At 35.7% G+C, this 11,321-nt stretch overlaps 1 long non-coding RNA gene across 1 annotated transcript; it reads left to right on the top strand.

Moving 5' to 3' along the window:
• Nucleotides 1-1,563: 1,563 nt before the first annotated feature.
• LOC145595863 (uncharacterized) lies at nucleotides 1,564-4,697 on the top strand. The gene is made up of 4 exons (XR_014103026.1): nucleotides 1,564-1,929; nucleotides 2,478-2,537; nucleotides 3,240-3,345; nucleotides 4,244-4,697. It is a non-coding gene; the product is annotated as an uncharacterized LOC145595863 (long non-coding RNA).
• The last annotated feature ends 6,624 nt before the right edge of the window (nucleotides 4,698-11,321 follow it).

The raw sequence follows: 11,321 nt of genomic DNA, 5'->3' as shown, positions 1-11,321 counted from the left end.
CCCGTTCCAAACATTCACTGATATCGTGACCTCAAGCCTACCACGGACATTAATGGCAACATATAAGGGTCATATATGGTTCCAAACGTGATTATATGACCCTAATATGTATCCCCTAGGGTGTCAAGACTTTTCGGCACCAGGCCCCGTAACCTTAAAATTCCTCAAAAAGCGTGGATTATAGCCTTCAATTTTGAAATTTTTTGACCTTTTTTCGCCCGGAAATAAAAATTGCCGAGATTTTTACCATGGTTCCTTTTACCCTCCAGGAGTCCAATTGAGTGGGTGAAACCATCCACTTTGCCTTTAAACAGTCAATTTACCCGTTCCAAACTTGCACCGATATCGTGATCTCAAACCTACCACAGACATTTATGGCAACATATAAGGGTCTTATATGGCTCCAAACGTCATTATATGACCCTAAGATGTATCCCCTAGGGTCTCAAGACTTTTCTCCATCGGGACCCATATCCTCAAAATTCCTCAAAAAGCGTGGATTATAGCCTTCAATTTTTGAATTTTTTGACCTTTTTTCGCCCGAAAATATATATCGCCGAGACGTTTACCATGGTTCCTAATACTCTCCGGGAGTTCAATTGAGTGGGTGGAACCATCCAATATGCCTTTAAATAGTCAATTTACCCGTTCCGAACTTGCACCGATATCGTGACCTCAAGCCGGCCACGGACATTTATGGCAACATATAAGGGTCATATATGGTTCCAAACGTCATTATATGACCCTAAGATGTATCCCCTAGGGACTCAAGACTTTTCAACACCGGGCCCCGTAACCTCTAAATTCCTCAAAATGCATGGATTATATATAGCCTTCGATTTTGGAATTTTTTGACCTTTTTTTTGCCCGGAAATAAAAAATGCTGAGATGTTTACCATGGTTCCTAATATCCTCCGGGAGTTCAATTGAGTGGGTGGAACCATCCAATATGGCTTTAAATAGTCAATTTACCCGTTCCAAACTTGCACCGATATCGTGACCTCAAGCCTACCACGGACATTTATTTCAACATATAAGGGTCATATATGGTTCCAAATGTCATTATATGACCCTAAGATGTACCCCATAGGGTCTCAAGAATTTTCGCCACCAGGCCCCGTAACCTTAAAATTCCTCAAAAAGCGTGGATTATAGCCTTTAATTTTGGAATTTTTTGACCTTTTTTCGCCCGGAAATAAAATTTGCCGAGATGTTTACCATGGTTCTTTATACCCTCCGGGAATTCAATTGAGTGGGTGGAACCATCCTATATGCCTTTAAACAGTCAATTTACCTGTTCCAACACTAGTGGAAAAAATCTCATTCGTAACAGGTTATTCGTAACGTGCAAATCTATGCCCGTTACATTAAATATATTCGTAACAGGCAAAATAGTGTCCGTTACGAATAATTAGTCATTCGTAACGGGCAAATTAGTGTCCGTTACAAATACTTAATTATTCGTAACAGACACTATTTTGCCCGTTACAAATACTTATTTAGTTGTAACCGTCATCATTTGCCCGATGCGGATATTATATTACATGTAACGGGCATATTGAGCCCGATACAATTGGTTGAGCGTGGCCCAAATGATGAGAGGAGCCCATTACTTGGCTTTGGCTTTTTATTAGGGTTTACCTAGCCGTTATACACCTCTTTTCTCTCATTTCACACTCAGTCACTCTCTCTCTCTCTCTCTCTCTCTCTTTCTCTCTCTCTCTCTCTCTTCCTCCTCATAGATCTGCTTCTTCAATGGCGAATTTTATTTTACATCACTCTCCTTACCTCCATCTTCTCTCTCCTACAACCATTGTTGAAGCTCTCTTCATTTTCACCTCCAATTGCCTCTCTCTTGTGTACAATTCTACGCCAAACTCCACGAAATTTTCATTAGAGAGCTTCGCTAATGGTGCTTAGCCGTATTTGGTAATTTCCCCTTTTTTTGATTTTTGATTTGATTTAGTTCTTTTTTATTTTTTGAGCTTTTGCGATTTCATTTTAATTTTTTTTTATTTTATTTTTTTATTTTATTGTTTGGAGTTGATTAAATCTTGTTGTGAGTATGCAATTTTGCCAACATCTGGCAAATTGATACCAGAAATTCAAAGAAGTGCTGTAAATTATTTTCTGGGTTTTTGCCAAATGTTGTGTTTTTATGGGTTTTAATTAATTTTTCTGGGTTCATAATTTTGAGTACCTTTAATTAACTTTTCTTGGGTCATAATTGTTCCACTAGTATTGATTCATTTTTGGCATTTGGGGTGACATTGGGTAGTTTTGATTTGCTTTATAGATCCAAGGGTTTTTTAACGTGTTGTTGTGGGACGATGCCAGGAGATCGAACTTTCTGGTGGTCTTGTTACGCAGAAGATGAAATCTTATGGCGTAATTAGCTTTAATTTTTGATTAATTTTGCTAGTATGATTGTAATTATTAAAAATTATGCTATGAATTACTTATGATTGTTGTTTCAGTATGTTACAGGAAGAGGGAATCAGCATTTTCTCTTCAGTACGTTATCTTCATGTGCTTATGTAAGTTTATTCTTGTTCATATCATTAATTTCTTGGTATTATTGCTAATTTTTCTTAAGCAATTGAATTAAGGTTTAGCTGCAAATTTTGTGATTTAATTTGGGTAGTGATCAAAATGCCGATACTAGTAGCTGGTTGAATGTTTAGGTATTCTAGTTAAAATGCACCCAATTGAAGAGAGATAATGATTTGATTAGTGATTTAATCTCAAATATTTGTGTTTTTATGATTGAAACTGTGGCAATCAATCATACTCCCTTTGTTATTTTAAGTGCTTATTTACTACCAAGATATAAATTTGATGCTAAAGAGGGAATTTGGCTCGTCTTTCTTTTGAATTAACAATGAGTGTCTTAACTAGCAGAGGAAAATAAAAGAAAAAGATCAGAAGGGGGAAGACCTTTAAGGATCACCAAGCAATGTGAAAAATTGTTTTATTAAAGATTTTGTAAGCCTTGTGGATATTTTTAGTGATTTATGTAAATATATAGGGAATATCGAACCCTCTTAACCAAAGTAAGAGATGATGTAGCTTCTAAGATCCACAAATGACATTCAAATCGTAGAGCAAAAATTTCCATATATAAAATCATTGCACCACAGTAACTTTTTTCCCTAAACCCCCTCCCTGTCCCCAATGGCCAACATTGTATGAGATTTTCATTCTCCACTAATGCAGTTACTTTTCCTCTAATGTTGTAGTGACGGATATGATTGCTTATTAGAGTAGATGGTTGAAACCTTATGTCGCCATGTATCTGATGACTCTGCAACTATAAGGCGGCTTTGTCTTAGAGGACTCGTTCAGGTATCATAATAATTTTGATCCTCTTTGCTTATTTATATGTACATGTATTGTGTAAGAGAAGAATTACTGTCAGATGTCTGCCTTATAGGACTTGACAAAACTGACATTGGTCTATTTTCACGCAAATATGATAATCAAACCTTATGATTAAACAATTCTTCCAAAAAAGAAAAAAAACCTTATGATTAAATAACTATCTGAGGGGAAATAAAACCTTGAGATGAAACTTGATCCTCACTGTATGCAACCAAAATGGATCTAAAATTCATTTTGAAGTTTCAATTCTATTACCTACTTTATATAGCTTCAGTTTTGATATTGAATTATTAATTTATTATCATCTGTCTGAGGATGGAAATAAAAATATTTAGGACTATTTTGAGTCTCATGACAATTAAGCCAAATATTACTGATCTATTCTGAAAAAAAGGACAAAGCCTCAAACTTATCCTACATTAACCTGATAGTTTATTGCTCGATTCTGATTCAACTTGTATCTTATCCAACTTGCAAAATCTTAAACCTAAATTAAACATGAATGAGAATAAAATGTATTAAGTGTATAATATATACAATATCCCAACTTGGAACACCTAATGCCTAGGCTTCCTTGGTCCACGTGACTGTTACCAGAACTATTCTATTAAGTGTATAATATATACAATATCCCATGTCATAAAATAAGTAGCATGTAATTGAAGTAGGTCTTATTGCCAAGTTTCTACCAACGAACATATAAACATGAATTAGCCAATAATCGGATCTTAGCATGAATTTTGGGTTTTCTGTTGGCTGAGTTTTAGATGCGGTTTTTGTGGATCTATTATAAAATTCATACATGATATTAGCAAGAAATGTGGATTAATTAATTGAATTATTGATTCAATTTGTTATATAGGACCATGCTGCTGCTGCTAATTGCTAGGGACAGTGCTGCAGTATTCGCTGGGAAGGTGGTGATTGATGTTTGGAGACAACTAGTAATCCATTGATGTTTGGAGACAACCAGTCACTCAGATAATCCATTGATGTTTGGAGACAATCAGTCACTCAAATGAAAAACAAGGTGAAAACAAGGTGAAGAAGAGTATACTGATACTTCTAAAGATGGAAACACTCGAGGAAGTTCAAGTGCGCGATAATGTTTCAGAAGATGTGATATTGAGGCTTTCTTTGGTGATCATTATCACTTCTTTGAGCCTTTAATTGGGTGATAACACTTCAATTTTGTAGCTAAATTTCATGATATCTTTAATCAAATTCATGATGTTCTAATGATGTCAAGTAGAACTTGCTGAGAATTTTAACAGGAAGTCATAAGTGTATATAAAAGAGTATAAAAAGCATGTAGTAGTACAGCGTGTAATACAAGATTTATCTAGCATTTACATGATATTTTACTGCAAATATGCAGGTGTTATTAGTATTGTTGTTTGTCAAGGAATAATAAGTCTTTTAGAATATAATAATTTGGGTGGTAAATGGAACGAAGAAAAGGGGTATTTGTAACTAGCACTTGAAATGCTAGTTACATATGCCCCTAATTTTTTTGTTTTATTCGGAGATTATTCGTAACGGACATTGTAATTACCCGTTACAAATAACCAGTTATTCGTAACGGGCACTTACAATGTCCGTTACGAATAACTACTTATTTGTAACGGGCACTTACAATGTCCGTTACAAATAAGTACTTATTCGTAACGAGCACCTGAAACGCCCGTCACGAATAACTACTTATTCGTAACGGACATTGTAAGTGCCCGTTACGAATAACTACTTATTTGTAACGGACGGTGCCCGTTACGAATAATAATGGCCATCCGTAACGGCCGCATATGTTACGGACGTTGCCCGTTACGGATAGGACCTTTTTGCCAGTTACGGATGACCTTTTTTCCACTAGTGCAAACATGCACCGATATCGTGACCTGAAGACTACCACCGACATTTATGGCAACATATAAGGGTCATATATGGTTTCAAACGTCATTATATGACCCTAAGATGTATCCCCTAGGGTCCCTATACTTTTCGCCACCGGGCCTCGTAATCTCAAAATTCATCAAAAAGCGTGGATCTTCAATTTTGGAATTTTTTGACCTTTTTTCGCCCGGAAATAAAAATTGCCGAGATGTTGACCATGGTTCCTAATACCCTTCGTGAGTCCAATTGAATGGGTGGAACCATCCAATATGCCGTTAAACAGTCAATTTACCCGTTCCAAACTAGCACCGATATCGCGACCTCAAGCCTACCACAGACATTTTGTTTCAACATATAAGGGTCATATATGGTTCCAAACGTCATTATATGACCCTAAGATGTATCCCCTAGGGTCTCAAGACTTTTTGCCACCGGGCCCCGTAACCTCAAAATTCCTTAAAAAGCGTGGATTATAAAAATTGCCGAGATCTTTACCGTGGTTCCTAATACCCTCCGGGAGTCCAATTGAGTGGGTGGAACCATCCAGAATGCCTTTAAACAGTCAATTTACTCGTTCCAAACTTGCACCGATATCGTGACCTCAAGCCTACCACGGACATTTATGGCAACATATTGTGAGTAGATAAGCAAATTAAACGAAAATACTTATCTTAATGTTGTGTAGACCAATTGACAATTGCCGCGTCGTGGTAAACCACTGACCTAAAAGACGATTCTGCGCTACCCCGGTGCAGTAGACATCTAGCGGTCGCCCTCCAGGATAAGCACGGCGCCGGAATTTGTGTGCACTCACAAACCCGACTGGAACTCAGAATACTTGCCCAGAAAACAGAAATGATTAAACTCGTGTATAACAATTTTGAGAAGAGAGAAGGTGATGGTTATTATTTTTTTTTATGACTGATAAGAGCAAGGGTATTTATAGGGAAAACAACTCATGGTAATCATATGAATGTGTCTAGGTTCATTCAACCAGATGACTAGATACATCACAAACACAAAGGTGTCTAGGTTCATTTAGCCAAGTGACTGAATACGTTACAAACACAAAGGTGTCTACGTTCGTTCAACCAAGTGTCTAGGTTCTTTTAATGTGGGACATGTACCTCACCTCAATACCACTCTTTTCATGTTTTTTAATCAAGAATTTCCAACAATCCCCCACAGATATGAAGATAAGGAAAAAGAAAAGAAGAAATTATGATTTCTGGGCAAAACAAAACAATTGCATAAGTGTCAATGTCTCGCGACTTGAATTAACACATAGTGGACATCAAGCTATGATCCCTTACCTACCAAGTGACCTTCGTCTTGAACTTAATAGGAAGTTACGGACCCGTCACTTTGAGCCACACAATTGAACATGTATAATATTATGAAAATCCACGAATAAAGGTGACGCATTATACTGGCCATACGTCCAGCCTGGATGCTCATAGGTGCTCTAGAGTATTAGCCCACCCAATACTCATAGGAAGCGGCCACACTTCCACACCTAAGTAGGTGAATCCCATCAAGTGTGAGCTACATCACACCACCAAAAATATGGATATGGGTTCATTAAGAGCCATTTTCTCATCCTCTTTCCATTTGTAGCAAGCACACATCAAACATCTAGGGATGGACAAAAATAAAATTTTGTGCTTCCGAATTATTTCATAACGTTCCCCTTTGAACTCATAATGAGTAGGAGTTAATTACTTATAATTCATACTTTGGGCTTTTAGTCCCATCCCTTCCGGTGTTACCAAAACTAGTTTTGTACAAGGCCTTTAGTTAACGGATCCGTAACATTTCTTTTAGATCGACTTTATGTAGTCTAGTGATATCACCCCATTCGACAAGTCATCTTTGACATCAACCATTATAGGAATGGTTCAATCAAAAGTAACCACGACTTGCAAATCACAAGGAATTCTCCTTCAATGGAACATTTGCAAGCACATGTGCTCATAAGAGCCATATACCCTTGACCATCTTGCCTCATAATCTGTCAATTCAAAAGCAATAAATTTAGATTATTCCAAAACAAACATAGCAAAACAAGGTTGTTTTGCACAATTTCCACAACATAACTCCACCACTTAGTGGAGTAGACATAACCGCTTGAGTTTGAACTCATCGTCGAACTCCAAGATACATGGAAACATGCATTTGTGCAAACTCTAATCTTGTGTACTTTTCAAGTATCTATGCAACCTCCTCACATCGACCTAATAATCATTGCTCGAGTTAAGAGTATACCTGCTTAATCCACTTACATAATAAGCAATCCCAGGAAAAAGATTGTAATATTCTACACATGGTTAGACATAATCTAACTAATATTCAATGACTTCTTCCATGGAAACAATCACTCATGATATTCCATTGATTTAAAGTAGATACTCTAAAGACATAGAGATACAAAAACAAATTTGTAAGGCAAACATCATCAAAAACCATCTTTAGTACTATTAATCACTTTCAGGCTTTGCATTAAACAATAGAAAATTCCAACATTAATGCCTCTCATTCCTACTATATTCAAATATCCACCACTAACAAAAATAGAAAGAAAGACTTAATTAGTTTCCCATTGTGAATATCCAACCACTTGAAACATATTAGTAATTAACACTCAATTATACTCAAAGACAAATTATCTATATAAAGGATCAATCAGGCTCAGGATAAAATTACTCCAAGACTCGCATAAAAAGTTATGAACTAAAATGCAATTACCAAGCAAAAACTGAGCCTAGACTTTGAGTCCAACACTAATTCTTTATTACTTCCCCCACATTGGACAACAAAGTCCGATTCAGATCAAAGCCCTTAGCAGTGCGCCTAAAACCAACATTCTCAATGAATGAAACTCCCTCCAAAATTCATATGGGGTATGTAATGACATAAACTCCTTATTTAGAAATTTTATAAGTTCTAAAACTTATAACCCCCACATGGAAACACAAGGTCCAAATCCCAAAATAAAACATAGTCAAATACATGATTGAGGAAAAACTCATAACTATGTCATAGGACTTGGGTGTAATATATAAGGTGGACAGGGGAATAAATTAAAGATAGATCTTTGAAACATTAAATTAATCAAAGATATATAAAAATTCAACAATACTTCAAAATATTAATTCTCATGCCAACGTATGAAATTCAGTCATGCTTTATTCATAAAGAATTTATAACACAATAAAGAGTTATAGGCAGTAACAATAAACCACCATAAAAAAATTGGAAAAATAGTAGTCTAAATATATTCCCAAAATACTTTACTCGAAAATTCTCCAAAGAGAAAGTCATATAATATCCTTACAGAAAAATTATCACATAATTTCCCTTCACGAAACTCAACAAGTTTGAGAATTTATAAATTTCACACATGCATGTTAAACCGAGAATAATAAAGTAATGAAATCAATCATATTGATTTATGAACAAAGCTTCTCAATACGAGTATTGCATATCATGGATTCAAGAAATTGACATAATACATCTCAACTCCATACTCAACACATAGATGAATCATGATAAAAGTAGTACTTTAATTGGAGTACATATATGCACTTCAAAAACATGTTAAAAAACATTGCTCAAAGCATCCTACTGAATAACAAGTTAATCCACAAAATGTAGATTCAACAAATTAAAGGTAACTGATTTTATGCAAATAATGTCATGCTCATAAAATATCGACATTATAACTTTTACTTTCTATTAATCATTCAACAAATAATTAATTGACAAAATCAACATTCAACATACTTTGTCAACAACTACAAAAGCAAATTTCGCCAAGATGATTACTAGGAATGAATCCAAATGATAAACATAATATCATGAGACTTGGTTTAGAATGAACCTCCCTTAAATTAAATCAAGTAACATGTGTGAGACCTCTATGAGATGTCCAACCGTCTTCGTTGTAAATAAGGGCCTCAAGATGTCATCATAACTCACTAATTTGAGCAGCTAGTGAGAATCCATCCATTGAAAAATAAGCCTCATGTGTCCCAAACATGCTCCTAAAATTTCATCCCAAACCGACCAAGGATGACCTTTGATCGGGGGTCATCTTTGGGACTGCTCCCGAAAATCCGCGAATAACAACAAGTCCTAAAAGCTCAAGAATATTTGCAAATGCATTAGAAAATATCAAGTTTATTGTTAAAACCTCTTGCATATCAAAACTTTGTTCACACTATAACCATATGTAAACAAAATCAATCCAACCATCAATCAATATGAAAAGATTAAGAAGTATATGTAAAACATAGTTTGATAAATAGTACTACATATATATATCAGTTCCTAGTTTATAGCATAGGATAACTCATTTCCTAGATTAAGTATCCAATAAGCAAAGGAAAGAATTCAAGGAAAAATTCTTTCAGAAAAGTGGAGACGGCAAAATCAAAACCAAACTTTTCATAACACATTCACATAATAGCCCTTCTCACAGTAAGGAACAACCATCAATTTAATGAATTAAAATACACATTATATAATAATCAACATAATTACATTAGCCATTGGAAATTATATAATTAATCATATATAACATGAATATAACATAACTCATATATGCAATACTATCACAAACGTAATTGCTTATTAAACACTATTAATTACAAGAGCAATATACTCCATTCATAATAAAACATTTGAAGATGGCATAAAAAAAAACTCTCGGCTAGGAACACAAACGAATTGGACTATGAGCACTAACTGTACCACCAATTCCATAAAAATAATCATTCATTAAATTGGTAACAAGACCAATGACATACACAACATAAAAATTGCTCCAAGTATAAGAAAACATTCTAAATTCCACATGTTAATAATTAGATATTTAGAATCAATAAGTAAGGTCTTTTAGATTGTTAGTAGATAAGCAAATTAAACGAAAATACTTATCTTAATGTTGTGTAGACCAATTGACAGTTGTCGCGTCGTGGTAAACCACTGACCTAAAAGACGATTATGCGCTACCCCGGTGCAGTAGACATCAAGCGGTCGCCCTCCAGGATAAGCACGACGCCGAAATTTGTGTGCACTCACAAACCCGACTGGAACTCAAAATACTTGCCCAGAAAGCAGAAATGATTAAACTCATGTTTAGCAATTTTGAGAAGAGAGAAAGTGATGGTTATTATTTTTTTTTATGACTGATAAGAGCAAGGGTATTTATAGGGAAAACAACTCATGGTAATCATATAAATGTGTCTAGGTTCATTCAACCAGATGACTAGATACATCACAAACACAAAGGCGTCTAGGTTCATTTAGCCAAGTGACTGAATACGTTACAAACACAAAGGTGTCTACGTTCGTTCAACCAAGTGTCTAGGTTCTTTTAATGTGGGACATGTACCTCACATCAATACCACTCTTTTCTTGTTTTTTCATCAAGAATTTTCAACACATATAAGGGTCATATATGGTTCCAAACGTCATTACATGACCCCAAGATGTATCCCCTAGTGTCTCAAGACTTTTCGCCACTGGGCCCCGCAACCTCAAAATTCCTCAAAAAGCGTGGTTTATAGCCTTCAATTTTGGAATTTTTTGACCTTTTATCGCCCAGAAAGAAAAATTGCCGAGATGTTTACCATGGTTCCTAATACCCTCCGCGAGTCCAATTGAGTGGGTGGAACCATCCAATATGCCTAAAAACAGTCGATTTACCCGTTCTAAATTTACACCGATATCGTGACCTCAAGCCTACCACGGACATTTATGGCAACAAATTATAAGGGGTCATATATGGTTCCACACGTCATTATATGACCCTAGGATGTATCCCCTAGGGTCTCAAGAGTTTTCGCCACCGGGCCCCGTAACCTCAAAATCCCTTAAAACGCGTGGATTATAGCCTTCAATTTTGGAGTTTTTTGACCTTTTTTCGCCCGGAAATAAAAATTGCCGAGATGTTTACCATGGTTCCTAATACCCTCCGGGATTCCAATTGAGTGGATGGAACCATCCAATATGTCTTTAAACAGTCAATTTAACCATTCCAAACTACC

This window comes from Chenopodium album, chromosome 19 (assembly GCF_948465745.1).
Source record: "Chenopodium album chromosome 19, dcCheAlbu1.1, whole genome shotgun sequence".
Taxonomy (NCBI): Eukaryota; Viridiplantae; Streptophyta; class Magnoliopsida; order Caryophyllales; family Amaranthaceae; genus Chenopodium; species Chenopodium album.
Note: the sequence above shows the minus strand (reverse complement) of the source record. Positions and strands in the feature narration are given on the sequence as shown.